The sequence below is a fragment of the Onychomys torridus genome, chromosome 5 (assembly GCF_903995425.1).
Source record: "Onychomys torridus chromosome 5, mOncTor1.1, whole genome shotgun sequence".
NCBI lineage: Eukaryota > Metazoa > Chordata > Mammalia > Rodentia > Cricetidae > Onychomys > Onychomys torridus.
The window spans coordinates 51,756,726-51,784,713 of NC_050447.1; the positions used below are offsets into that span (position 1 = coordinate 51,756,726).

The 27,988-nt window shown below is 37.6% G+C and overlaps 1 protein-coding gene and 1 pseudogene across 1 annotated transcript in view; one reads left to right on the forward strand and one right to left on the reverse strand.

Annotated features, from left to right (window-relative positions):
* Sugct (succinyl-CoA:glutarate-CoA transferase) overlaps positions 1-27,988 on the forward strand; it is a 668,818-nt gene that overhangs the window by 153,801 nt on the left and 487,029 nt on the right.
* On the reverse strand, positions 26,247-26,346 carry LOC118584907 (annotated as a pseudogene).

Sequence of the window (27,988 nt, forward strand, 5' to 3'; positions counted from 1 at the left end):
CTTCCTATCACAGATTCTTGCTCCACAAAGGTCTGTTCAGAAATATCATAGATTTCATGTGTCAATGAGTAACCATGGGTATGGAAATCAGCTGCTAAATCTTCTGCCTTATCTGGACATTTCTGATTATAGATGTTATAGATGACCTTCAGAATGTCATTAGTAAAGCTCAATAAGAAAGAGTTGGCCAGAGCAGTAAAATGATGATCAACACATCCTTCAGTGGGTTTTCTTTTATTGTCTCCTTTAAAAGGTATATCTTCAGATTAATTTCCAGATGACTTAATTAATTGAATCTTGTTTTGGGTCTAGTCATCCTCAGCCATTCTGATTAAGTAGAGATGAAGTCTCAGCAACAAATAAAGATCTTCAAGTATAAGGTTTCATTTAAATGATACTATAATGAGAACTGCTACAGATAAAAGAATAATAACAAAGAACAGAAAATGTTCAGCTTAATTAGCTTCATTTTAGAGAAGGAATTTTGGAAGAATCTTTGAGAGATCTGTGCAACAAATGAAGAATAAACTGATAAAGGGATGCTCTTGGGGAGTAGATGAATGTAGTTGCATTGTAACCCCCTGTTAGAAAACATTAGTACACTTAAAGTGTACTAATGCTCACATTTCAGATGACTTTGCTCAAATTGCATGAATAAAGAAAATATGATATATACTTATATTGTATAAATAATTTACTCTGACTGCTAGTCAATGCTATTACAATAAGGGCAGTGCATCTAGAAGTAATATAATACATAGATCTACATTGTTACTCAGAATAATGGAAAAGCTTATAAAGAACTAACTGTTTATGATTCACTAGTCAGGAATTTAAAAGCTACACATTTACTTGTCAAATGTGTGGTAGCTTAGTTTTTATTGTGTTTATTTACATTTTGTTATTATAATTATCCTAGATAGATTTTGAGTTATATCAAAAGAAAGGGAAAAGTAGACACACACACACACACACACACACACACACACACAAAATCATAAGTCTAATTTTTGAGGAGAGTTAAGGTACAAAAGAAGGTGTAAGAAAAACTTAGAATTTATAAGTGATGAGTGACAAAAGTCTTCTCTAAATTGGGCCAACCCCCTTCTGTCATAAAACTAAAAGGTCCAGGAAGATCCAGGAAGGGACAGGAAGGGACAGAAAGGGAGCTGCTCACAAAGCCGCCTGACTCAGTTCATGTTAACAGAACCATCTTCTGGCAAGGATCTGAACTGAGAAGCTTTTGTTCTCAGGATTAGGATGGTGATGAAAAGAAGTTGGAAGGCCACTTCAGCCACCATAAAAGATAGTGCAGGAGAAAGGAACATTTATACCAACTCTGGAAGCTCCTATTTCAGCCTCATCTGTTGCATGCTCTTGTCTTTAGAGGCCAGAATAATGAAATTAGCACATCAATTTATTTTACTTTTCAAACTGCATACAATTAATTCCCTTTTCTTGCCTTATTGCATTAGCTGGATATAAAGTATCATAACAGGCATTTTTGCTTTACTATTGATTTTAGAAAAGAATGATTATAGATGTTATAGATGACCGTAGTGTTTCACCATGGAGCTTATTAGTTTTTTTTGTAGATTATTTTCTATCATGTTGAAGCAGTCCACTCTGTTTCTAATTAATTAACTTATTTATTTATTTGCAGTAAGTTCTGAGAATTAAGTACAGAGCCTTGAACATGTGAGGCTAGTACTAAAACCACTGAGATACACTTACAGCCCTAGGTCATGTGGCTCAGACTCTTCCTCCTCTGTCTATCTTTTGTGTACTAGGATTACAAGTTTACACTACCATGCTTGGCACTATATTTCTTTAAACTATGAACTTGTTCACATAGACTTCTCATTAGCATTTGAAAAGGAACTCAACACAAACCTGCACGTATTTTAGTAACTTCTGTTGTTGTGATACTTTCTTCATGGCTAATTGCCAGCTCAGCTCTCAGGGCCCTTAGATACTCATCCCACCTCATCCCATCTCTAGAGATTGGCTAAGAATCTGTAGCCTAGAGGAGGCACAAGGATATGGGAGGAAAAAGCTTTTTGTACTTGTGCTTGGATACATTTGAACTAGATAGGATTGATAGAAAAGTTCTCACCAAAGAGCAGCCCAATTCATCCCTTTGAAGTTGCCAAGTGTTTTCACTTTATGTCAGTTAGGATTTCTGTAGGAGTGCTAATAAAACACCAACTTGGGGAGGAAAAGGTTTATTGTGCTTACATTTCTACATTATCAAAGGTAGTCAGGGCAGGGATTTAAGGAAGGAACTTAGAGGCAAGAATTGAAGCAGAAGCCATGGAGGAATGCTGCTTACTGGTTTACTTACTCCTTATGGCTTGTTCAGTTTGCATTTTTATAGCACCCAGGACTATTAGCCAGGGGTGGCACCACACACAATGGACTTGGCCTTCTCATATCAATCAATAATCAAGAAAATATCCCACAGACTTGCTCCCTCATGGAGGTATTTTCTCTATTAAGATTCCCTCTAATGAAATAGACTATAATGTTATAAAGAGATAAAGGAGAAACTAGAATATGAGGATTGAATGGGGGGGAGATGGGAGAGCAGGGTAATGGAGATGATATAGGGAGGGACAACTAATACTAAAGGCATTTTGAAAGCCATATGGATATATTTTACTGTAGAAGCTCTCTAAAATACGTACATATGTGAAAGGAATTGAAATGAAGTCATCATATAATAGGGACATAATCATACGTTTGTATACGTGTGTGTGTGTGTGTGTGTGTGTGTGTGTGTGTGTGTGTGTAACAACAACTAAAAAAATAGAAGCCATGAAATTGAGAGAGAGAGCATGGAATGGGGTGTGGGATGGATTGGAGGGAGGGAAGCAAAGGGAGAAAATAGGTATTGTAATTTAAAAATAGAATAATTAGAAAAAGATACACAATCAAATTTTATTGTAATGATAATGAAAAACTGAATGGTCTGTAGTATACTAGTTGATTACAGAGCTAGATGATTTGACAAAGACTCTGGCCCGTGTGTGCTCTGTAATCCCATAGAGTGGAAATACTAAATACTGGACAAGGAGACAAGAAGCCAAATAGAATGTGAGAGGCTCTACTGATTTATTAACTTACTCAGGATACTCCTGGGTTCAAGCAGAGAATGATCAATTAAAGTGCAGAGTTCTTGAGAGGTAAGTTAAGGACTAATTATTTTCCGGGCTTGCACTTTCAATTTTGCCGTCTGGGAGTTGCCCATTCAATTAATCTAAGGAATGATTAAGCCTTAGGGAAAATAGACTCACAATGACCAAGTTTTGATTTTAGCTGGAAACTAGTTTAATAACTTAAAATAGGAAATCCCTCTTCCTAGAAGGGAAGTTTACATAAGATCAGAAATAACAAGAACTATAAATCAAGACCAGAAAGCAACTTGGTGAGCATAGATGAATTTCTAAATGGTCTTATTAAATAAAAAACATGGAGCCAAATATAGGAGTAAAAGCCTTAGAGAGATCAGGGAAATAGGGAAAGCCACCAGCCAACCTTACCTAACCAACTCTGCAGCTTCCAAATGTGAGTTACGTCCTGTCTACCCACATCTATATGCCTTGCTGTTCTGTTCTCTCATTGGATCTTTTAGCCCAGCTACATCATTTCCTCTTCCTACACTGTTTTGTCACTTTTTGTCTGTCTGTACAGACCACAAGACCTCTATGGTTGGCACTGAGATTAAAGGCATGTGTAGCATGAATCTTAAAGAGTCTTATTTATAAAAACAAACCTGAGGCCAGTTATTGGGGTGAATGCTGGAAGATCAGAGAAGCAGAACAAGCCACGGCTATCTCACCTTACTAGTTCCTCAGGTGATCCTGTTTCCTCAGACTGCAAGCTTCTGAGTCCTCATCCCAATGGCTCTCAGCTGAATTGTGCTGCTCCAAAGCCTGAATACTTCTCCAGCCAAATGCTTAACTGACTGCATGCTTTTCTCACTTAGTTCCTGGTCCTCACGCCTTATATACCTTTCTCTTTCTGCCCCCACTCTCTGGGATTAAAGGTTGGGTTTCTGGGATTAAAGGCATGGGTTACCATGCTCAGCTGTTTCTAAAGTGGCCTTGAACACACAGAGATTCACCTGGCTCTGCCTCCCAATTGCTGGGATTAAAGGCGTGCACCACCACCGCCCAGCTTCTGCTATGGCTTGCTCTGACCCATTTTCTAGCCACCATTTTTGGCTTTGTTCTAGTGGCTGTCTGCCCTCTGACCCCAGATTTGTTTATTTCGGGGAACACACAATATTTTGGGGAACACAATACCACCACAGGCATGTGTCACCGCACTTGGCCTTGAACACACAGAGATCCTGCCTGCTAAGTGATAGGATTAAGGGCATGTGCTACCGCTGCCTGACTCCTTTGTTTACTTAAAATGCCTTGCTATTTCCTTTGATCTCCAGGCAAACTTTATTTACTAATGCACAAATAAAATATTACCACATTTCAGCACAAATAAAATATCACTGCAAGCGAGTATACAGAATTTGAACAAAGAGGGAACCTAAGGAAAACTACCCAACTGTTTGGGTAGTCATGTCCTGTCAAGGCTTCTTGCCCTTTAACAGTAATCCTGATTCTTTTTCTCTAGTGCTTCTTCATAGTGCTTCGAGTTTCTCATCTTAGTGGTTTTCCTTTCCTTCCTTCCTTGTGTCTCTTTCCTACCTCTATTCTCTGTCTTTCCCTCAAATATTACAAATTCCTTCACAGGAAACACGTTTAGTGAGCACTTGTAACAGTAGTAGTTATTATTTACTTGTGTGTGTGTGTGTGTGTGTGTGTGTGTGTGTGTGTGTGTGTGTGTGTTGGGTACTGCTCTCAATGTTTTATATTCTATGAAATAGATATATCCCTTTTTTCAATAGAGAAACCAAGGGATGTAGAGTTTAAATATCATGCTAAAGTCACATAGTTGGGGAGGGTTTGTTCACCTGCCTCTGCCTCCCGAGTGCTGGGATTAAAGGCGTGCACCACCACCATGTCTGCTTTTCTTATTGCTCTTTCTTAGAAATCCGCTTTTAAAAAAATCCTCACTTTTGGCTTGTATGTGTTGGGATAGAATCCATATATGCATTCTATTAAGACTACATTAGAGGTCTTATGTATAAAACCTCTCCCAGATGTCTCTTTCTTCATCCCCACCTCCTTCTTTTCCTCTCTTCCTTCCTTCCTCTATCCAGAGGGTCCCCTGTGATTGCTTTATCTTGATTGTGTAGGATCCACCTTCTTTGGGGGTGGAGGAAGTTCATCTCCAAGCTCAAGTTCTGGACTCTAGAGTCAACATCATCAACTTTTGACTTTTCTGTGGTCTTGGTGGTGAGGACTACCCGTGGATTTTGGTGAGGCAGAGGCATTTACTTGTTGCACTTCATTTACTTTCTGATTGGCTAGTTGCAGCCCAGCCATGATTGTGAGTACAGGAGCAGCCTGATATTGAGACCTGCACTGCTCATTACATATGCATCATGTTCTTGGCTCCTCACATCCTATGTTCACTCTTACACACATTTTTTCCCTTGATTTTTTACATTGATGAATTAAGTGACTATAAACTACATGATAAACACAATGATTTTTTTCTGCTATACTTTTCTACAATTTTAGTAGGTTTTATATAAAAATACATGTACTTTTGATGCTACTCTGACAAAAATATAAATAGATAAATAAGTTTAGAAATATTAGAATCTTTTATCAATAAAGCACCTCATGATTTTTTTCGACTTGTTATGCCACATGAAACTGCACACCACATGCCTCGAGAGCTTCATATTGATTTATCTTACTGGGCTAAACACAGACCTACCATTTTCAGGAACACTGAGTTCTGCTAGAGGGTCTGCAGCTCTAAAGGGACAAGAGGCACTTGTAAAGGAGAAATGATGATATTTTTAACTTCAAGTGTGTTGGGGAAAAGGAAAAAAAAACGTAACATCCATGAAAATGGAAGAGCCATTTTAAAATCCAGAAAGAATGTTTGCATAAACCAAACAAGCCACTTTGACCTGCAGACAAGACAAAGCACTTCCAATTTTAAGTTTCTGCCCAAGGCTGTCCAGTACCACGATCTGCTTTCATGTGCTTCATTCAATGCTTTTCAACTGCTGCTCAGTTTTTCATAGGAGAGTGGAACTGTTGATACAGTTGGATGGCAAGCATGTTTCTTATGTTTTCTGTGGCTATTTGGCAAACAGACGGAGTTTACAACATGCCCTTTTCATCTCTCTGAAGATTGCTTTTGCAAGTCTGTTCCTGGGAATTCCTTCTAAATGGCTTGCTGGCTGATGGAAAACGCTTGCTCTTGATAGAACCATGCTTTAGACTCCAGGCCACTTTTCCCTCGGCTTCTGTGGAGTTTCTTTCAAGGTTTTAGCATCATAGGACAAGGAGGTAAGGGCAGGTTCTGTTAAAGGAACCACAATGACTCCTATCAGGCAGGGAAGGCAAACTGCACTGGAAAATTCCTCTTAGATGAATGAGGACTGCCCTGTGCAGTGGAAGGGGCTGATCTTTACCAGGACCTCAGGCACCTCTACTTTTACGTTACCTGGAGTAAGTGTTCAGTTTCCCTCTACATGTGTTTCCTCATCAGAAGGATGAAGAATTAGAGATGATGAGGTTACTGATGAAGTTACTTCTCCATGATTCTAAGAAGGGAAGCATGTTCGTCTTTTTTATAGAAGGTTCTCCATACCCTGTGGGGGGTGGATAATGCAGAAAAGAACTAACCTGCAATCGTTCTTTATCTGTCCCATCTGGAAAAGATATTCCTTCAAAGTAGTCTCTAGTTGCAGTTGTCCTGTTCTGTTCTGTGTTTACACACAGAGTAAATATTGATGGACATTTGACAGAGAAGCTATTTGCTGAGAAAAATGTTTTTTTTTTTTTTTTTTTTTTTTTTTTTTTTTTTTAGGGCACCAGAGACTCTTTAATAGGACCACCATGCTATGCCAGGTTCCTAGTGCTTACAAAGATAAATGCTGCAGTGGTGCTTGGAGTAAGTGCCCTTCTTCTTAATTCTCATATTTTCTTAGAATTACCCAGGCTTAGCTTGAACATGAGGTTCTCTAGTGTGCTCGGTGGATGCATATGGTTCAGTTTCAATTTTTAGACCTCTCTTTACCTAAAATGCACATGTATTCTTCTTTACCTTTCTGAAAGCTCCATGGGAAATAAGAGATGAGAGTTTCCTATCAGAGCCCCCAGAGCAGCTGGAGCTAGAATAGCTGGGCCTTTTTCGAGGCCGTACTGATGAGGCCAAGGCAGCAGCTTCTTAAATCCTAGCTACATTAACAAGGAGTGAATCCTCAGGATGACAGACTTGGAATTTCTGCTTTAAAGTCATAGGATACTTAGATGTTGTAAGAGATGGCTTGCATGAATATGGAAATCAGTTTATCACTTTTTGTAACAAGTATCATCTGTAATAAGTATGTCTTTTCCTATTACCATTAAGTTAACATGTTTCCTGCCTTATAGTTGAATATGTAATGTTTTAATTTTTATAAGAAGCACATTTTCCTGCTTAATACATCAATGTTACTTAATATAGGACATGCTTTAGAAAATTAACATTTTTAAGAACCAGGAAATGTCCTTTTTAATTTGTGAGCTCCTATAATTGTGCTGCCACAGCAGATTTTAATTATGATGCCATTAGGAAGGTAAAGTGGTTTATTTAGGCCAACTAGAGAGCTAACCTGATTAGAGTTTGCTCAATCATGAGCTAATTTATCCTAATCTCTTTTATTCAGAAACTTCTAATTTAGTTATAAAAATATAGATGGGGGATCAGGATGCCAGAACCCTGCCCTAGGGTAGTTTTGTTATTTAGGAAGTTGTAAGAGAATAAATACTATTTCAAGGTATACTAGCTTAGATGTTTCTTCATATTCAATGACAGTAGAGAGAATTCTGAACTTTACAGTGATTATTTAGATTGGGAAGCAAAGCACAGTTTCTTCAACTGTTTTGTGCTGAGTTTTAAACAGTGCATATGGAGAGAAATGGTTCATTATGTAAAACAAATGTAGAAACAATGTCTACGTTACAAAATTAAAAGAACATTAAAAAAGAAAGAACGAAGATCTTTAAGGCCTTTAAAAAGACCATAATAGAAAAAATGTGAATGAAAATGAGAAATGAAATGCACACACAAAACATTTGCAATTTACTTATTGCCATCAGGGGAAAGTTTGCTGTTGAACTCTTGTTGAGTTTAGAGAATTGTTTTTCACTACCAAGTAAACATATAGCTAACATAATTATGTGATGTCTCCAGTGCTGACAAAATAGTGTCTAAAGTATAAGAACAATTCCAGATTCTTTTTATTAAGATAACACAAAAGTAAAAAAAAACATTTGAAAGAGTATTGTATGAAAGTAAGTAAACATTCAATTCTTCACATATTTTTATCCTTTAAGTTGATGAAAATAGAAAGTTCTGTATATATTAAAATAAAATACAGTGTTGTTTACAGCCTACTTAGAAAGTGGTCTAGTTTAAGTCTTAAGAAGAGAGAAACATTAAGCTTCATAGATTAAGACCATGCCCACAAACAAACAAACACACAAACAAACAATCATGGGTGTGTGTTGGGCTAAGTCAGTCTTGAAGAAGCAGCAACACTGGGATACTTAACCTAAGATCCTCTTCAGTTCTGCTTGGCTATCCTTTGCAGATTTTGACTTTTAAGGCTATTTATGTATTTAAAGGGACTGGTTAGGAGTATCACGTTCCTCCTCTACCCCAAATTTATTTCTCTTTGATCATAGAAGAATTGGTGCCATAGATTAGAAAAGTGTTTTATTTGTATTTCTTTTATACTATTGTGACTTAAAACAGGACACTGCCTGAAACTGGAGCTGTCTAATTCATTCCTTTATAATGCCTTCAGTTCTGTTTTACCTTTAGTCATGGTATAGGTGTTTGGGTGAGAGCTCCACCTCAACCCCTGGCACCCTGGCCTCCCTATACCAAAAGAGTGTGGAATGTTTGGAAGGAGTCTGGTAGAAGATCCACTTCAACTGCCCTCCCTATCTCTTTCCCTAAACCCGCCCTTTCAAAGCCCACCAAGCACAGCTCCTCCCCCAGAGAGGTTCAAGACCACTCCCACAGGATATAAACTGCATCCCAGAAAACAGACACATGGTTATTCTGGCCTCCCTTCCCTGTCTCCTCTCTGCAGGCTGGGGAATCACCTGGGAGTGCTTTAACCATTAAATCTGAGCTTTGTCTGATTTGGTCTGATTAGGTTTGTTGCAATGGTGATGGAGAGGCCTTCAGGAGGCCTAACACTTATCAATAGGTACTCAGCAGATTTTTATGTCAATGGCCTTTTCCATGCCATTTGGATCAGTGTACCTTTCAGTAAGCATTCATCATGAGGAATGGGCTAGAAAGCAATTATCTTTTTTCTTTGAAGACAATATTCCTAGTGTACTTAGACTTGAGAACAACTTTCATTGTATCTATCTCATTTTGTAAATATCAGTGACAGGCATTCCTTATTGCCAATGTCTAATGTGAATATATTCATATTCTACTTATCATGTCTGCTCTCAGCCCCTACCCTAGTCTCTTTCCCATGTTCACATCTTACTGTTTTGTTTTGTGACCCATTGTGCTTAATGAGGGGTTTCTTGTGTGAGGATGGTCATGAAACTGTCTACCAGAGTCTCATTGGCTCACCATGAAGATTCAGTTCAACTAATAATAGTTCATCAGAGAGGAGTAGAGCACTGCAATTTCCTCTCTGGTCCATTATTCACCAATGACAGGCCCAGTCTTATACAGGACCAACAAAACTTCAACAGATGGAGGATCATAATTGCCATGGCCATGTAGTCTAGAATATAGCATTTAGCAGCCCTTCTCTCCATCATCTTCTGGCTCTTTCATTCTTTCCATTTCCTCTTCCATACTATCCCTGAGGCTTATAGGGGGTGGTAAAATACAGTCCTGTTTAGGGTGTAGTATTAAACTCCTATTCTCAAGGCATGGATCAGCTATGAGTCCCTGCATTCATCACCCTTCATTGTAAAGAGAAGCTTCTGTGTTTAATATAGCAAATAGTATTTGTTTATGACTATAAAAGTAAATATTTGCAAGGTAGTTTGGAGCATATCAGTTAGTTGTACAACAATAGGAAGTTCCCTTTAGGGCCTAAGTCCTCCTCAGTCATGTGATTTTGATTCAGTGTACATACCAGACTTGAATTCTTTTCTATGGAATGGGCCTCAAATTTAATCAGAGGCCAGTTGGTTATCTCCACAACAGGCAATCTGCAAATATAAGCACATCTTGTCTGGCAGGTTGACATTGCGGTTTATAGGGTTCACAGCTGGTTTGGACTGTTGATTCCTTTTCTCCCCCAGCAGCCTGCACAGCACTTTCTCATACTATGAAAGCTAGCCAGCAGGGAGGAAACTTCTAGCTCCATTCCAAATTGATTTCTCTGTATCATGCTGTGAAGGTGTGTGGTGTCTTCAACAATGGCATCTTTTTCATTATTTCTGGCTGGAACCAAGAAGAAATGCAAGCACCTGAATCTTTTGGGAGCCTTGGGGGTTTCCTTGACCAACAACTCATAAGGAGGTATCCCACACCTGACACTAAAGTTTTTGCTTAATTATCCAACAGTGTAGGATATTTCCCTTCTAATACTTTTAAAACATATTTAATTGGCTTACAAAGTATTCCTCCATATGTGATTGTCTTGCAATCTACATTTTAGTTAATCCTTTCCTATACATCTTTATCTCCCCAATCCCCCCAACTCTCTTCCTACATAAGCCTTTTCCCCACAGTATACTCTTTCTTTATTTTCCTTTTACCTGTGTTTTACTACTCTGTCCCAGTGTCTCCTTGTAGTTTCCTGGCTTCCACAGGTGTTCCAAGATAAACTTATAAAACTAAAGTTCTGAGGCCAGGATTCACATATAAGAGACAGTATGAGGCACTTGTCTTTTTTGGTGTGGTTACTTCACACAGTATGATTTTTTTCCCCAAGTTTTACCCAAGTTACACTTACAAATAGCTTGTAAATTTAGTAAGCTTTATTTTTCTTTACAGCTGCATAAAATTCCATTGTGTATATGTGCCACATTTTCACTATTCATTCATCAGTTGATGGATGCTTGGCTGATCCCATTTTCTACCTATTGTGAATAAAGTTGTATCTAACATCTCTGAAGTAGGACACAGAGTCCTTTAGGTATATATTGAGGGTGTATTCTCCTGGATGCATGAGTGATATGTTTTATCTACCTTACATAATTTGATGTTACCTTTCTGTTGTCTGATCAAGTACATGAAAATCTGCATGTAGAATTCTTGAGGAGTATTCTTTCCCTAATGAAAAACTAGATGATTTGTTCCATCTGTGATCTAATGAATGGGAGTAATCTACACTAACCTGCCTTTAAAATTTGTGGAGGGGTATTTTCATATTTTTGAAAAATAATCATACAGATTTGCTTAGATTTAATTACTGTCTTCCTATATTAGATCAAGTTTTTGGTCAACACATTTGTATTTTTACTTAGCTCATTCCTTTTATTTATGATACTGAATTTCTGAATAATCTAAATGAATGTAGACAGGCTAAACATCTCCTCTCACTTCTTACTACTCTATTGACATAACTCATGAGCCATTGTACTGGGAAAATGCAAAAGAGGCTATTTATTCATCATATTGGCCCAAAGAGGATCAGGGCTTTCTTCCTGCCCTTTTATTCACATTTCATCCACTTTTGCTCTCCCTCTCATTACTCATGTGTCTTTCCTGTGCTTGGGTCACAGTGATGGCAAATGTGTAAGTAATTTCTTATTCACAGGTAGAAGTACAGGGAAGCATGCAGGTTGCATATCCTGTAATTCCTTTCGTGGTTTTCCTGCCCCACAAACCATGTCACTCCAGCCAAAAACCTCATGATAATCCCATCAGAAGCCTGTCCCCCTCCCCCCGCTCCTGACTTACTTCCCACCAAGTCTGACTTCGACACAGACCACTTAACTTTGATGGTCTTTAATGTAACTTGGTAGGAAAGACAATATTTGAGTACAAACTTGAATTTCTTAGTGGCCAAATACATTGTTTGAGAGATTCTCATTTCTTTAGCATTGAGTACACATTGCAGAACTAGCTGATTTCCACTCTTTTTATCTGTTTAAATATGGTGAAGTGCAGTAAGAATAGCAACTGCAACCGTACTCTTGTGGAAAATCTCTAAGGTAATTTCAGATGTATTGTCCTGTTTATTTAGATTTCTTCCTCTAACATGTTATTTGTAGGTTGAATTTTCAGCAGGTATTTTCTATTGTTTTTATTCTTTGGTGGGGGGACATGCTGATATTCTTGTCCTTTCCTTTCTAGTTTTACCTGGGTACATTTTTGTAGTGGACATGACACTATATTTTCTGCACTACAGAGTCTGAACTACACAGACTCTAGTGTTATTTTAGATTCCATTGAGGGGTTTGTTCCTTATTCTTTCTTGTAATGAAATTGTTAATTTTTCTTTAGCTTACATTTGCTTTCTCATTGTAGAGATTTTAGCATTTAATTTCTGCGAAAGCATAAATGGATACATTCTAAAATTCACTTATTGTTCTGCTATATGATCTCTATACAGGTTGAATATATTTTCTTTTGTAGAATAAAATGTCTTAATGAATCTTGTTTTATCTTTATTCATTTTCAGGTAATAGAGAATTCTTCTAATTTGGTATTTATCTCATAAAAACACACAGCATGGTTAGGTGATTTTTGAGTTCTGCCAATTCTCCTGTATTACATAATAGTCCTTCCTTACAGTTTAAAATGGAAGGACTAAGCAGCGTACATTTATATTAGTGACTCAGCCATTTGGAAGAAGTTAGAGACATATCAAGGCAAGCAAAGGAAACTCCCCTCAGCTTGTTTTACAGTCTGTCTGTAGAGAAGCTGCTGCTCACCAGTCCAGCTTTCCATAGCAGGGCTCTTTTTCTTATGATTTTCCCTCAAGAATATTGCTTGTCTGTGTCTGGCCTTCTTCCTGCAGATTCTCCCAGCTGTTTCATGCTTTCCCTCTACTTTATTTTGAAAAGTCAAATTTCTAACTCACCTCATCCTCTAGAACTAACTCCAGATGTATTAAAGATTTACATATTAAAAACTTAATGGGTCTTAAAATATGGAAAATCACTTATATAGTATTTGTAGAAGGGTGTACATTAAATTCAATGCAAAAGGAATTGAAGTTGATAGATTTAGCTATTTAAAGCATTACATTGTCTGTGCATGAGAGAGCTAATTTTCTGTGTACTGTGTTTTCTTCAGCAGTTTCAAAGTTTTAAGTCTTACATTGTGTCTTTGATCCATTTTGAATTGATTTTCTTCAGGGTGAGAAATATTGATCTAGTTTCATTCTAGTATAGTCATATATCCAGTTTCCTCATACTGATTATTGAAAAGGTTGTTTTATTCTCCAAATGTATGTTTTTGACTCTTGGTTGAAAAATTAGTGTGCTGGTTAGTTTTTGTCAGCTTGATGAAAGTCAGTAGTGACTTGGGAAGAGAAAATCACAACCCTGGAATTGCCTTAATTAGAATGGCCATCAGGCATGCTTCTGAGGGTATTTCCTTCTTGCTTATTGATATAGGAGGGCCTGGCCCACTGCAGGTGGTACCATTCCTAGGCAGGTGGGCTTGGGCTATATTTTTTTAAAGAAGTATCTGAGAAAGCCAGAGGAAACAAGTCAGTGAGCAGATTTAGTCTGTGGTCTCTGCTTCAGTTCCTGTCTCCACATTCTTCGGCCCGGCTTTCCTCAACAATGGACTGTCGAGTATAAACCAAATACATCCTTTCTTCCTCACCTTATGTTTGGTCAGAATGTTTTATCACAATAGAAACTGAAGTAGGATTGGTGACTGTGTGCTTATTTCTGGTTCCTCTATATTTCACTGTCTGTACTTCTGATTTGTACTAATGGTATTCCAGTACAGGGGCCAGCTTTCTAGTTGTAGTATCCAATGAGAGGCAAGGCCAGCATTCTCAGGGACAGTGAAGGATGGGGCCAGCTTAGCATGGCCCCCTGATTTCACCTAAGGCCTCCTGATGTGAAACAGGCCACAGACATCAACACAGATTCCAGCTGCAGCTGGACCAGGAACCCAGACATGGCCCTCAGTAGCAGCTTGGGCCTGTAAGACATCCTGTCCAGGGGCCGAGAGCTATCTTTTAATGTGTTCTTGAATATGGTTTTGTAAGAAAATTTTATTGAAAAATTTTAAGCCTGTGTTCATGAGGGAAACAGGTCAATACCACTTTTGATGTATCTTTTCTGGTTTGGATATCAGGCTAATCCTGAATTCATAGGATGAACTTAGTAGTACTTCTTCCCTTTCTTTAAAAATGTGTTTTACCTGAATGTATGTATGTGTACCACATGTGTATCTGGTGCCTGCAGAGCTCAGAAGAGGACTGAAGAACACGGGAACAGAGAATTCCTAGTGAAATAAATGGCTAAAAGAACAGGGGAACAATAGTCTCTACAGTCTTTCTCTTAGTGATTATTTGAGATTTATTGTTTTCTTTGGACAATAGTGACTATTCATTTTCAGTGGTCAAGCCAAGTTATTTCATTTTGATTATATTTTAGTATACAGAGTTGCTTAAGGCCATTTTCATGTAAATGTATGTTATACTGTGTAATAGCTTAGAGAATGTTTTCTCCTGCTGTCCTGCTACATTCCTTTCTCCCTCCCCTCCCCTCCCCTCTCATTTGTCCTCTTGGTTCCCAGATGGTTTTGCTTCTTCTTTCATGTCTTCTATTCATTTATAATTTTGTCTATCTATCATAAAGTCTAGGTAATGCAAATGAGACTTTTTGTTTATTTTTGAGACAGAGTTTCTCTGTCTAACAGCTCTAGCTGTCCTGGAATTCACTCTAGAGATCAGGCTGGCCTTGAACTCACAGAAATGCTATGAGTATTGCTCTGTATGCTGTGAATGTGTTTCTCTGTTTGGTTAATAAATAAAATGCTGATTGACCAGTAGCCAGGCAGGAAATATAGGCGGGATAAAGAGAGAGGAGAATTGGATCAGGAAGGACTGAGTCAGGAGTCACTAGCCAGACACAGAGGAAGCAAGATGTGAAGGCAGAACTGGGAAAAGGTACCAAGCCACATGACTAAACATAAATAAGAAGTATGGGTTAACTTAAGTGTAAGATCTGGCTAGCAAGAAGCCTGAGCCATTACGCCATACAGTTTTAATTAATATAAGCCCCTGTGTGTTTATTTGGATCTGAGTGGCTGCGGGCCTGGGCAGGACTGGAGAAAACTCCAACTATACAGGGATCCACCTACCTCTGCCTCCCAAGTGCTGGGGTTAAAGATGTGTGCTACCACCGCAGGCTATAAATAAGACTTTTTGAGACTGATTTAACTTGCTTAATATGATTATGTCCACTTTTATTCGTTTTACTGCACACAATGTGGCTCCATTATTGTTTATAGTTAACTAATTACACTGTGAATGCAAACCCCAATTTCTTTATCTATTCCTCTAGATAATGGACACCTTGGTTGGTTTTATAACTTAACTGTTGTGATTAGTGTTCAGGTAGTGCTGGGCTATAGGGAAGGTATACTGAGGAACATCATACTGATTTCTACAGTGGGTGACTGATTTGTGTTCCTATCAGGAGTGTATGAGTATTGCCTTTTGTCAAAATAGCAGTCACCATTTGTTATTTGTTTTCTTGATGACTGCCATTCTGACTGGAATGAGATAGAATGTCATCTGCCTTTTTCTGATTACTGAAGATATTGACAGGTTTTAATATGTTTATTGGCTGTTTGTACCACATAATTTGTTCATTTCAGCCATTTCATTTTCCTGGGTTTTTGCTGTAAGGAGTTCAAATCAATATATCATAGAGATACTTGAAAATCAACATTTGTTCCAGGACTATTTATAATAGCTATGTCATTGAACTAACCTGCTCATTTCACTAGCTCAGTTATTGAGTCAGATGTTGATTTTTTGGCATTTTTTTTTTTTTTTTGCATTTTTCAGATGTTATGGATCCTTCAGATGCATAGGTACTGAAGATTAGCAAAAATTCCTCCCACTTTTTAAAGACCATCTCTTCTGTTACTTGTTTTCTTTCCAGTGCAGAAGGTTTTAAATTTTAATTAAGATTTGCAGCATTATATTAAATAAAAGTACAGACAGTCAACAATGTTGTTTTGTGCCTGATTTCAGTAGAAATACTTCGAGTTTTTCTTCATCTATTAAAGAATTGCTTCTAGAGTTATCATGTGATGGTTAATATTGATTGTTACCATAAAAGCATTTAGAATGATCTGGGATATGGGCTTCTGGGTATATCTGTGGAGGATTATCTAGATTATATTAATTAAAGGAAGCCCTGCCCTTGTGAGTAGTATAATTTCTTAGGCAGTGAAACTTGACAGTTACTTCTGTTTCTTTACTGTGGATATAAAGTGACTAGTTTCCCCAAACTTCTGCTATGACTTCCTCTGCAACATGGACTATAGCATGGAACAGTGAGCTAAATAAACTCTTGCTTCGGTTTTTTTCCAGAGTATTTTATCACAGCAACAGGAAAAGACACTGAGACATAATCTGTAGCCTTTATTATGATGAGATATTTTCTATCTATTCCAAGTTTCTTCAGGATCTTTATCATGAAGAAATGTGTTGCATTTATTGACTTGTTAATATTGAAGCATCCTTACATTTATGAAATGAAACATACTTCATTGTGGCAGATGATCTCTTGATATTCTCTTGTGTTTATTTGCAAATATTTTATTGAAAATATTTTAATCTTTGTTCAGTGGGGAGATTGGTCTTCAATTTTCTTGTCTTGTGTTTATCTGGCTTTAGTTCCAGGGTAATATTTACTTCATGAAAGGAGTTTGATAATATTTTTTTATTTTAATGGACTATTTCTATTTTATTTTATTTATGTACATAGGTATTTTATCTGTATCTAAGTCTGTGTACCACATGTGTGCCTGATGCCCACAGAGGCCAGAATAAGGTGTCCCATCTCCTTGAGTTACTGATGTGAGCCATAATGTGGATGAATTGAACCCAGGTCCTCTGCATGTGCAAAAATGTGCTTAAGCACTGATCTATTCCTACAAACCCTGGAATAGCTTTTGAAACATTAATGTTTTTCTTGCAAGATCTTGCAGACTTTCCAGGACTTCATACAGACCTAGCATTTCTTTTTTCTTTTTTTAAAGTTGGTAGATTTTATTTTTATTACTACTGCACTCTTGTTACAGTTTATGTATTTGTTTAAGTTGTGTTTTAAAATCTTTATCTAATTTTGGTAGGTTTATGAGTCTATGAATTTACCCTTCTTAAAGACTGTCCAATTTAGTGCAATGTAAGTTTTTATTATATGTCCTAATGATTTCTGAATTTCACCAATATGTGCTATGATATATCATTTTCCACCTTCAATTTTGTTAATTTGGATCTTCTCTTTCTTTGGCTAAGGGGTTTGTTAATTGTGTTTATCTTGTCAAGGAAACAACTCATGTTTCATCAATTCCTTTTTGTCCTTTTCATTTCTATTCCATTAATTTCTGCCTTGATATTGATCATTTATTTCCTTCTGCTGACTTTGGGCTTCATTTGATGCACCATTAATTGATTTATTTGAAAATGCTCTGGTTTTCAATACTATTACGAATTTATGTCTTAGTGTTGTTTTTCTTCTTCTTCTTCTTCTTCTTCTTCTTATTCTTATTCTTATTCTTCTTATTAATATTATGTGTTATAATTTTATATATCAGCCATGGGATCCCCTGTCCTCTCCCCTCCTGCCCCCACCCACACCTTCCTCCCAGCCCCTCCCCTCCACTCCCATGTCCTCCAGGACCAAGACACCCCTGGGGATTCATTTAAACCTGGTGGATTCAGTACAGGCAGGACCTGTCCCCTCCTTCCAGGCTAAGCATGTGTCCCTGTGTAAGCCCAAGGTTCCAAACAGCCAGCTCATGCACCAAGGACAGGTCTCGGTCACACAGCCTGGGTGCCTCCCAAACAGATCAAGCTATTCAATTGTCTCACTTATCCAGAGGGCCTGATCCAGCTGGGGGCTCCACAGTCTTTGGTTCACAATTCATGTGCTTCCATTCGTTTGGCTATTTGTCTCTGTGCATTTTGCAATCATGGATTCAACAATTCATGCTCTTGCAGACCCTCCTCTTTCTCGACAGTTGGACACCTGGAGCTCCATCTGGGGCCTGGCTGAGGATCTCTGCATCCACTTCCATCAGTTATTGGATGAGAGTTCCAACACGACTGTTAGGGTGTTTATCAATTTCTTTTTTCAGGGACTTAAAGTTCTTGTCATATAGGTCCTTCACATGCTTAGTTAGAGTAACCCCAATGTATTTTATGTTATTTGTGGCTATTGTAAAGGGTGATATATCTCTGATTTCCTTCTCAGCCTGTTTGTCTATTGTATATAGGAGGGCTACTGATCTTTTTGAGTTGATCTTGTATCCTGCTATGTTGCTGAAGGTTTTTATTAGCTGTATCAGTTCCTTGGTTGAATTTTTGGGGTCACACATGTATACTATCATGTCATTTGAAAATAGGGAAAGCTTGACTTCTTCCTTTCCAATTTGAATCCACTTAATCTCCTTTTGTTGTCTTATTGCTCTGGCTAGAACTTCAAGTACTATATTGAATAAGTATGGGGAGAGGAGACAGCCTTGCCTTGTTCCTGATTTTAGTGGTATTGCTTTGAGATTCTCTCTATTTAATTTGATGTTGGCTGTTGGCTTGCTGTAGATTGCCTTTATTATGTTTAGGTATGTTCCCTGTATTCCTGATCACTCCAAGACCTTTATCATGAAGGGGTGTTGGATTTTGTCAAATGCCTTTTCTGCATCTAGTGAGATGATCATGTGTTTTTTTTTCTTTGAGTTTGTTTGTATGGTGTATTACATTGATGGACTTTTGTATGTTGAACCACCCTTGCATCCCTGTGATTGTTTTGATGTGTTCTTGGAGTCTGTTTGCCAGAATTTTATTGAGTATTTTAGCATCAGTGTTCATGAGGGAGATCGGTCTGTAGTTCTCTTTCTTTGTTGCATCTTTGTTTGGTTTAGGAATCAGGGTAATTGTAGCCTTGTAGAAGGAGTTTGGTAATATTCCTTCTGCTTCTATTGTGTGGAACAATTTAAAGAGTATTGGTATTAAATCTTTGAAGATCTGGTAGAATTCTGCAGTGAAACCATCTGGTCCTGGGCTTTTTTTGGTTGGGAGACTTTTAATGACTGATTCTATTTCCTTAGGCATTATTGGACTATTTAAATGGTTTATCTGGTCTTGATTTAACTTAGGTATGTGGTACCTATGCAGAAAATTATCCATTTCTTTTAGATTTTCCAGTTTTGTGGAGTAGAGGTTTTTGAAGTATGACCTGATGATTCTCTGAATTTCCTCATTGTCTGTCGTTATGTCCCCTTTTTCATTTCTGATTTTGGTAATTTGGATGCTCTCTCTCTGTCTTTTGGTTAGTTTGGATAAGGGCTTGTCTATTTTGTTGATCTTCTCAAAGAACCAACTCTTTGTTTCATTAATCCTTTGTATTGTTCTCTTTATTTCTATTTTATTGATTTCAGCTCTCAATTTGTTAATTTCCTGGTATCTGTTCCTCCTGGGAGACTTTGCTTCTTCCTGTTCAAGGGCTTTCAGGTGTGCTGTCAAGTCACTAGGGTGAGATTTCTCTAGCTTCTTTATGTGGGCATTCAGTACTATGAATTTCCCTCTTAGCACTGCTTTCATAGTGTCCCATAATCTTAGTATGTGGTGTATTCATTTTCATTGATCTCTGGGAAGTCTTTAATTTCTTTCTTTATTTCTTCCTTAACCCATTGGTGATTCAGTTGAGCATTATTCAGTTTCCATGAGATTGCAGGATTTCTGTAGTTTTTTCTGTTGTTGAAATCTAACTTTAAACCATGGTGGTCTGATAGAACACAGGAGGTTATTCCAATTGTTTTGTATCTGTTGAGATTTGCTTTGTGGCCAAGTATGTGGTCGATTTTAGAGAAGGTTCCATGGGGTGCTGAGAAGAAGGTATATTCTTTTTTGTTTGGGTGGAATGTTCTGTAGATATCGATTAAGTCCATTTGAGCCATAACGTCAGTTAAATCCATTATATCTCTGTTAAGTTTCAATTTGGCCGATCTGTCCAGAGGTGAAAGTGGGGTATTGTAGTCTCCCACTATTAATGTGTGGGGTTTTATATGTGATTTAAGCTTTAGTAATATTTCTTTTACATATGTGGGTGCCCTTGTGTTTGGGGCATAAATGTTCAGAATTGAGACTTCATCTTGGTGGCTCTTTCCTGCAATGAGTATGTAATGTCCTTCATCATCTCTTTTGATTGATTTTAGTTTGAAGTCTATTTTGCTGGATATTAGGATGGCTACACCAGCTTGCTTCTTAAGACCATTTGATTGGAAAGTCTTTTCCCAGCCTTTTATTCTTAGGAGGTGTCTGTCTTTGAATTTGAGGTGTGTTTCTTGTATGCAGCAGAAAGATGGGTCCTGTTTTTGTATCCATTCTGTGTCTTTTTATAGGTGAATTAATTCTGTTGATATTAAGGGATATTAATGACCAGTGATTGTTCGTTCCTGTTATTATTTTTATTTTTTGGTGGTAGTGTGTGTGTACTTCTCTTCTTTGGGGTTTACTACTGTGGTGTTATCTATTGCCTGTGTTTTCATGGGTATGTATCTGCCTTCCTTAGGTTGGAATTTTCCTTCTAGTGCTTTCTTAGGGCTGGGTTTCTGGATAAGTATTGTTTAAATCTGGTTTTGTCTTGGAAGGTCTTGTTCACTCTATCTATGATTATTGAAAATTTTGCTGGGTCTATTAGTCTAGGCTGGCATCCATGGTCTCTTAGTGTCTGCATTATATCTGTCCAGGTCCTTCTGGCTTTCAAAGTCTCCATTGAGAAATCGGGTGTTATTCTGATGGGTTTTCCTTTATAAGTCACTTGGCCTTTTTCCTTTGCTGCCCTTAGTATTCTTTCTTTACTCTGTACATTTAGTTGTTTAATTATTATGTGGCAAGGGGACTTTTTTTGGGGGTCTAGTCTGTTTGGTGTTCTATAGGCTTCTTGTATCTTCATAGGCATTTCTTTCTTTAAGTTGGGAAAGTTTTCTTTTATGATCTTGTTAAGTATATTTTCTGTGCCTTTCAGTTGGTATTCTTCTCCTTCCTCTATCCCTATTATTTGTAGGTTTGGTCTTTTCATGGTGTCCCAAATTTCTTGGACATTTTGGGTCATGACTTTGTTGGTTTTAGTGGTTTTTTTTTGACTGATGAATCAATTTCTTCTACCGTATCTTCCACACCAGAGATCCTCTCTTACATCTCTTGCATTCTGTTGGTTATACTTGCCTCTGAAGTTCCTGTTTGTTTACTCAGGTTTTCTATTTCCAGCGTTCCTTCTGCTAGTGTCTTCTTCATTTTTCCTATTTCCCTCTTCAGGTCTTGGACTGTCTCCCTTTCTTTTTCATGATTTTCTCATAGAAGAAATTAAAAATAATGTAGAGGAATAGACAAACAAAAAATGGGAAGAACGGTATAAAAAACTAGAGGAAAGGACATTTAAAGCAGAAGAAAACAATAGTGTTGTTTTTTTTAATAGGCTCTACATTTTGGCCTATTTTATTTTTATTTTCTTTCAATTTTAAGCATTTTAAAGATTTCTTTATTAATTTTTGGTGGCCAATTCATTGCTCAACTGGGTGATGTTCAGTCTTGACTGGTGTGTATTTATTCCAAAGGCTATATTGATGTTTATTACTATCTTTATTCCATTTTGGTCAAGTAGTATACAAGAAATTATTTCAATTTTACTGTATTTCTTTTCTTATTTTGTGTCCTTTCATACTACTTGTTCTATAGAATCTTCTTCCATTGCCTGCTCATAATAATAGTTTATTCTGCAGTGGTTTTTGGAATGCTATAGATGTCTGTTAGGTTCATTTGATCTATAATATCATTTAATTTAAATGTTTCCCTTGATTATTTATTTTTTACTGTGAATGTCTGTATATTGGCAAGAATACAGTATTGAAATATTATTATTCTATTGGGGGTAACCTGTGTCTAAATCCAGTAGTGTTTTGTTTATGAAATGAAGTGTACTAGTGTTGGTTATATGTGCTTAGAATTTTCATTCCTTCTTGATGGATCATTGCCTCAGTGAAGTGATCATCTTTATATCTGACTAAAGCAGACTTGGTGTAGGCATAATCTCACTTGGGGTATTATCTCAGCAAGGTCTTATTTCAGTGAGATATCTTTTCATCAAGGTCTTTTCTCAACAAGGTATTGTCTCAATAAGGTTCAGAGCAGCACTTTTTGGATAAAGTTTTTGGCATACCTGTGCTGAGTTGGGAATATAATTAACAGCTCCCTCTTCTATGCTCTGTCTGGCTTGACAGTGTTGTGTGTGGGAGGGGAAGGTTGGTAGCTATTGCTATAGTCCCCCACCAACCTTAGTAGTATCTTTTGAAGGAAATTGCATCTGCCTCTAATTGTCTCAGTTCATTTCCTTTGCTCTGCGCTCACAAATTTGTATAAGCCCCTAATCCTTTGGCTCCAGCGTCTGCCACAGCTCTTCCCTTGGGCTGTTCCTTGCTGTTGGTGCATGCTAGAGAGACAATTGTAAGCTGTTGTTGTGGTTTCTACTGACTTTAACTGAACCTTATGCTTTTTTCAAAGTTCTCAGCTACTAAGTTTTTCTGCCAATATTATATCCCATCCTTTGGTGCTATAGGTATCTATTGTTGAAGGGCTGGTATATATGAAGGGAATCACTTCTAGTAGTTTCCAGACACTTCACCAGAGCTACTTACTGCAGCTGGATACAGTAGGCAGGTTAGAAGTGCTCTCACCTACTTCCCTGTGGAGATCTACCCTGGGCCAATAAAATGGTTTATAGCTATTTTCTGCTGCAGGAATGGAGATGGTTGTGCATTAGCCATACTGTTTTATTGGACCTAGTCACATCTGAGGTTTCTCATTATTACTTTATCCAAAAGTCCTAGCCATGTTATTGTGTCATAGTAGACATAAATAATGTTTATAGAGAGAGGCCAGCACTTTACTAACCTCAAGCTGCCTTTCAATTGGAGAAGACACACTGCTTTGCTCTCAAATCTCCTGGCTATCCTTGTTCAGCCCTTCTTACAAGGCTAAGAGTTAATAGTCCCCTAGCCTTTGATTGTGAAGTTAATAGTTTCTGTGAGACCAATGAGACTAGGTGAACTCTCTTAAGGCAGCATACCCACTTTAGGGATGATTCCCAGGTCTCTTGGGCCAGCCTCTGGGCTAGAGGGTCCCCAGTGGTATCACAGGGATGTCTTCTGCTGATCTCTGACTAGAGGAGAATAAATTTCTGGCCTAATTGCACATTTATAAACCTTGAATTTCAACTAGTGCCCAGATTTGACCTGTGTCCCAAGTCTTTCTGGAGAATTGATTGTATAGCTATCACCTGGGTGGAAAGAACATATGAAGTGCATATTTAGGTAATTACTTATATACAAGTATTAAGCTTTGAATATGATTTCTAATTCCTTAAGGTCAAGATTTTTATTTACTTAGTTGAATTTAGTAAACATTTACTAAGTGATTATTATGGGAAAAAGACTAGGAGCTGTGTCTGATATAATCCATGCACTCAAAAATCTCATATTGTTGAAGCAGTAGTGTAGATGGAAGGCAAAAGGGAACAGAAGTTGAGTTGTGATCAGTGAAAATGTGACTGCAGAGATTTGTTAGTAAGAGTAATTAGATAACAAAATCATGTCCTAAAATGAAAATTAATAAAGAGTAATGATTGGAATGTAAACAGCAAAAATGTCTTTATTTCACATAAAAGTAAGTGAAATTAAACTTGACTCTTGAAGTTTGGTAACTAATCTTTAATTCCTTAATGGAACAAGAACCTATGGTCTTAACAAAATTTAGGTATTGAATCATAAAATACCTTTGTCTTCTATGTCTTTCAAAAATGGTAGATAAAATCATTCCTTTGGGTTTAATCTGTCATGGTTAATCTTCATTATCCACTTATTTAGATTTAGAACTGCCAGGAACCCAGTAATTCAGACCATTGGGTGTGTCTGTGAGGGCACTTCCAGGGACAATTAGCTTAGGGGAGGGAGACCTACCTGAATGTGGGCAGTGTCATCCATAGGCTGAGGTCTGGGTGGACTGAAAAGGAAAGGGAAAAAGATGTCATTCTTTTTCTGATTTCTGGATGCATAAGGTGACCAATTTCACATCTGGACTTTGCCTGTGCTCCAGAACTGTAGCGCTGACAGACCACCAATTGAGACTGTTGAGGCTGTAAATTCTTCTATCATTTTAGCTGTTCTGTCCAGAATTTTGTCACAGTTGTCATAACACATAGCCTATACTACTGCACAGTGAGTATCAAGAATTGCAAATTAAAGCATATTAGAAAATAATTAAAGAACAAAATTTCTAATGATTATAACACATTTTATACCAAAGTCTACACACACACACACACACACACACACACACACACACACACACACAGAGAGAGAGAGAGAGAGAGAGAGAGAGAGAGAGAGAATATTTTTGCCTTACTGTATTTTTACAGTAGCTATAAGCTTGTAACTTACCTTTGCATAAAACCTAGCCTAAAAATAGGTAATCTACTTTTGAAAAACTGTGTAACAATGCTTTTTAAGAAGCAGATAAGTTTTCGTGTTGGCTTATAATTCACACTTTTGAAAACAATACCAGGAAATATTTATGACAATGATCAACAGCAGATTGTTAGTAGGAAGGTGTATCTTATCTGTGGTAGCATGGTAAGCACACAGACACTGAAATTCTACCAACACTGCAGCTATGCTGGGAGAGGATTTTCCTGCCTTCCTGTGTCATGTCAGCCACCAATGAATTTGTCTGCCCGCATCAATATATTTATGTGTCTGTTTATATCTCTATATGTCTGTCAATATTTTTATCATGTTTTTCTAGATTTGTAGAAGAGGTCGCAGAAAATGTAAATCCATTTGGCTTATGTTTTCTTCCTTTATTTTATTACCTTTTTAAATGTTGATATAATGATGTAGTTCAGTAATATATTTTAGGTTGGCCAATGAATATATTTATGTGTGACTTTGTTTTTAATTAATATTTCTCTCAAGAAATATTTACAATGAAATTTTTAAGCCAGAAGGGTTTTGGATAGCTTTTTTTGTAACACAAAAGCAAGTGTGGCTTGCAGTGATGTGCCTGGATGTTCCTCAAACAACCATCGTTGAAGGCTGGTAGTAATTAGAACTTGCTTTTAGGCAGTGCCAAAGGTTAGATAGAAAAGGTTATAGGTCATTATCTTTTATTTTTTACTGCACTCTGCATGTCTCTATGTTTTAGAAGATGTAAAAAGCTTCAGTCTGCTCATCTTTCAAGATGGGCAAACTCCACAGATGAGACTGTTAATCAAACAAGGCAAGGAGTTTAGTCAACAAGCTAAGGAATCTGGGAGGGTGATCTGGTCAGCTTCTAGATATGTCTCAGCCCAACTGATACCTGAATATTTTATCTGTGGGAGAGACTGAAGTGTGTTTTTGCTTGTGTGAGAGAGTGAGTGATCAAGAGATAGAGACAGACAGAGATACAGAGACAGACAAACAGACATAGACTGAGACAGACAGACAGAGATCAACTGAGACAGAGAGACAGAGAAAGACACAGAGAGAAAGATGGAAAGAGAAGAGAAAGACAAGCAGAGACACAGAGAGAGATAGAGACAGAGAGATGGAGAGACAGAGAGAGAGACAGAGATGGATATAGAGAGACAGACTTCTTGAGGATAAAATTTTCTGAAGTGGATTCATTTAAGAGGCCAATTTTGTAGTAGTTTATTGTGCAACATGGTAACAAACATACTTTATATATTTCACAAGAACCTTAGCTTCACGTTATATCAACCGGCTTAAGACCAATGAATATTTTTGTGACTATTCCCTAAGTTTTTACTCATCTTTTGTATGTAAGCATATAAAAATAATTTTTGTTTGTTATCTGCATTCCTGTGAAGTAGTATTTTTTTATTTCAGTTCTAAATAACTGTAGTTATTATCCATTAAATACTATGTCAGATGTCATTGTATTTCTATTGCTCAGGGGCCATGCTAATCTTCTCTGTATTGTTACACGTTTAGTATATGTGCTGCCAAAGCAAACACTGTGTTTCTATTGCAAAGAATTAAGGCTCTCAGTAAAAGGTTTGTTAGTAATGCTTCAGATGGGAACTTTCAGAAAATGTGTCTTCCCTAGGAAGCAACCTTTCCTCCTGGCTCTGCCTGTTTTTGGTCGGATGCTGGAATCTGTGCCACTTGGCTTCTATACCAGGAGTTGAGTTGCATGTATTGCTGCCATGGTGCCTCACTTTCACAGTCACACCTTCATTATCGGTTTCACATGTAGATGAATTTTTCTTCCCTTTTTCTATGACAAGTGTCCGAGGGAATATTCCCATCAGTCCAAACTTTTAATCATGGCAGCCACTGTAGGCCTGTGGAGGATCAAACAAGAGTCAGGTACCTTTGTCTACCTCCTACTAACTAGAGAGAGGTGGGGGAGAGGGAGAGGGAGAAGAGGGTGGCAGGGGAGAGGGGAGAGAAGAGAGAGTTCTGTCCCATGGCCAAGGAGTGGGCCATTCTGCTGCAGGCTGTTTGCGGACAGACTGTGGGAAGTGGGCTGTCTTCTGGGTAGGCTTCTTTTCAGTTTACTCCATCAGTTACCAAGAGGACCTTTAAATGAAGAACGCTGTTTTTTCAGTTTGCCTTTTTTCTATCTGAGTATTTGACTACTCCAGACTGAAGTAGTGACAAGAAATAAAAAACACCCTGTTAAGAAGCAGAATCTATAGTCTGTTGAGTTTCTAGTCAGAAGTTTTTAATATTTGTCCAAGTTGTGAAGTGATGCTTTCTTCTTTTCCTTGTTCACTGCCTACAATACAATGTTATAAATACTTAGAAGTTATATTGGCATGAATATTACCTTACAGAAGAAAATCACTCTAAATTATAATAAGAGGGTTTTTTTTTGTTTTTTGTTTTTGTTTTTGTTTTTGTAATGAGATACAGCAGAACCATAAGGAAAATGTTGACTTATATGGTGATGAATTGCTGTTGCAGGGAGCAAAAGCAACATTTATATTTATAAGTTGTAAGTGAATGTTGCAAAGGATAATTTTTCATGGGTTTTATGTTTTTTTTTTTTTTTTTTGATGGAGAGCAAAGGTACTGAAAGCAGTGTAATGAGATACTTGATATAAGTTCATTTTAAAAACTTAACTGCATATACTCTTTGTATATTACTAGCCAACTCTGATTCTAGGCAGAATCCCCAGTTTACTCATGAATTATTTGATTCATAACTAAAGAGGGAAAATAACTCTGGCCTAAATTAGAAGGAAAAGAAGAGTTATCATGTAGTCATTAAAAAGCTATTTTCTCAAGTTTTATTTTCAAGCCACAAAGCTATGTGTAAGATTGGTTTGTGCTTTGGGTAGTTCTCTCTTCACAGTTATGGTTACCTGGTACCTGTGAGAAGAAGTGGGGGACTGGTTCAAAGCCTTGGCCCTTGCTGTGCCTTTACAGTCCAGGCCCAGTGGTAAGGAGACCCACTGCCAGGAAATACTGTGAGGAGGAGGCAGGCCTAGGAGTCTTGTGGAAAGCCTGGCACTAGTCCTTGACTTCAGTGCTTCCCTCTGGCAAGGAGCCTCACTTGCTACATTGCTTTGTCTGGAGCGTTTCAAGTATGGTTAACTCCAAAGCTGTGTCGTGCATGTGTTACTTCTGTTGTTCCAGGCATTGTACTTTG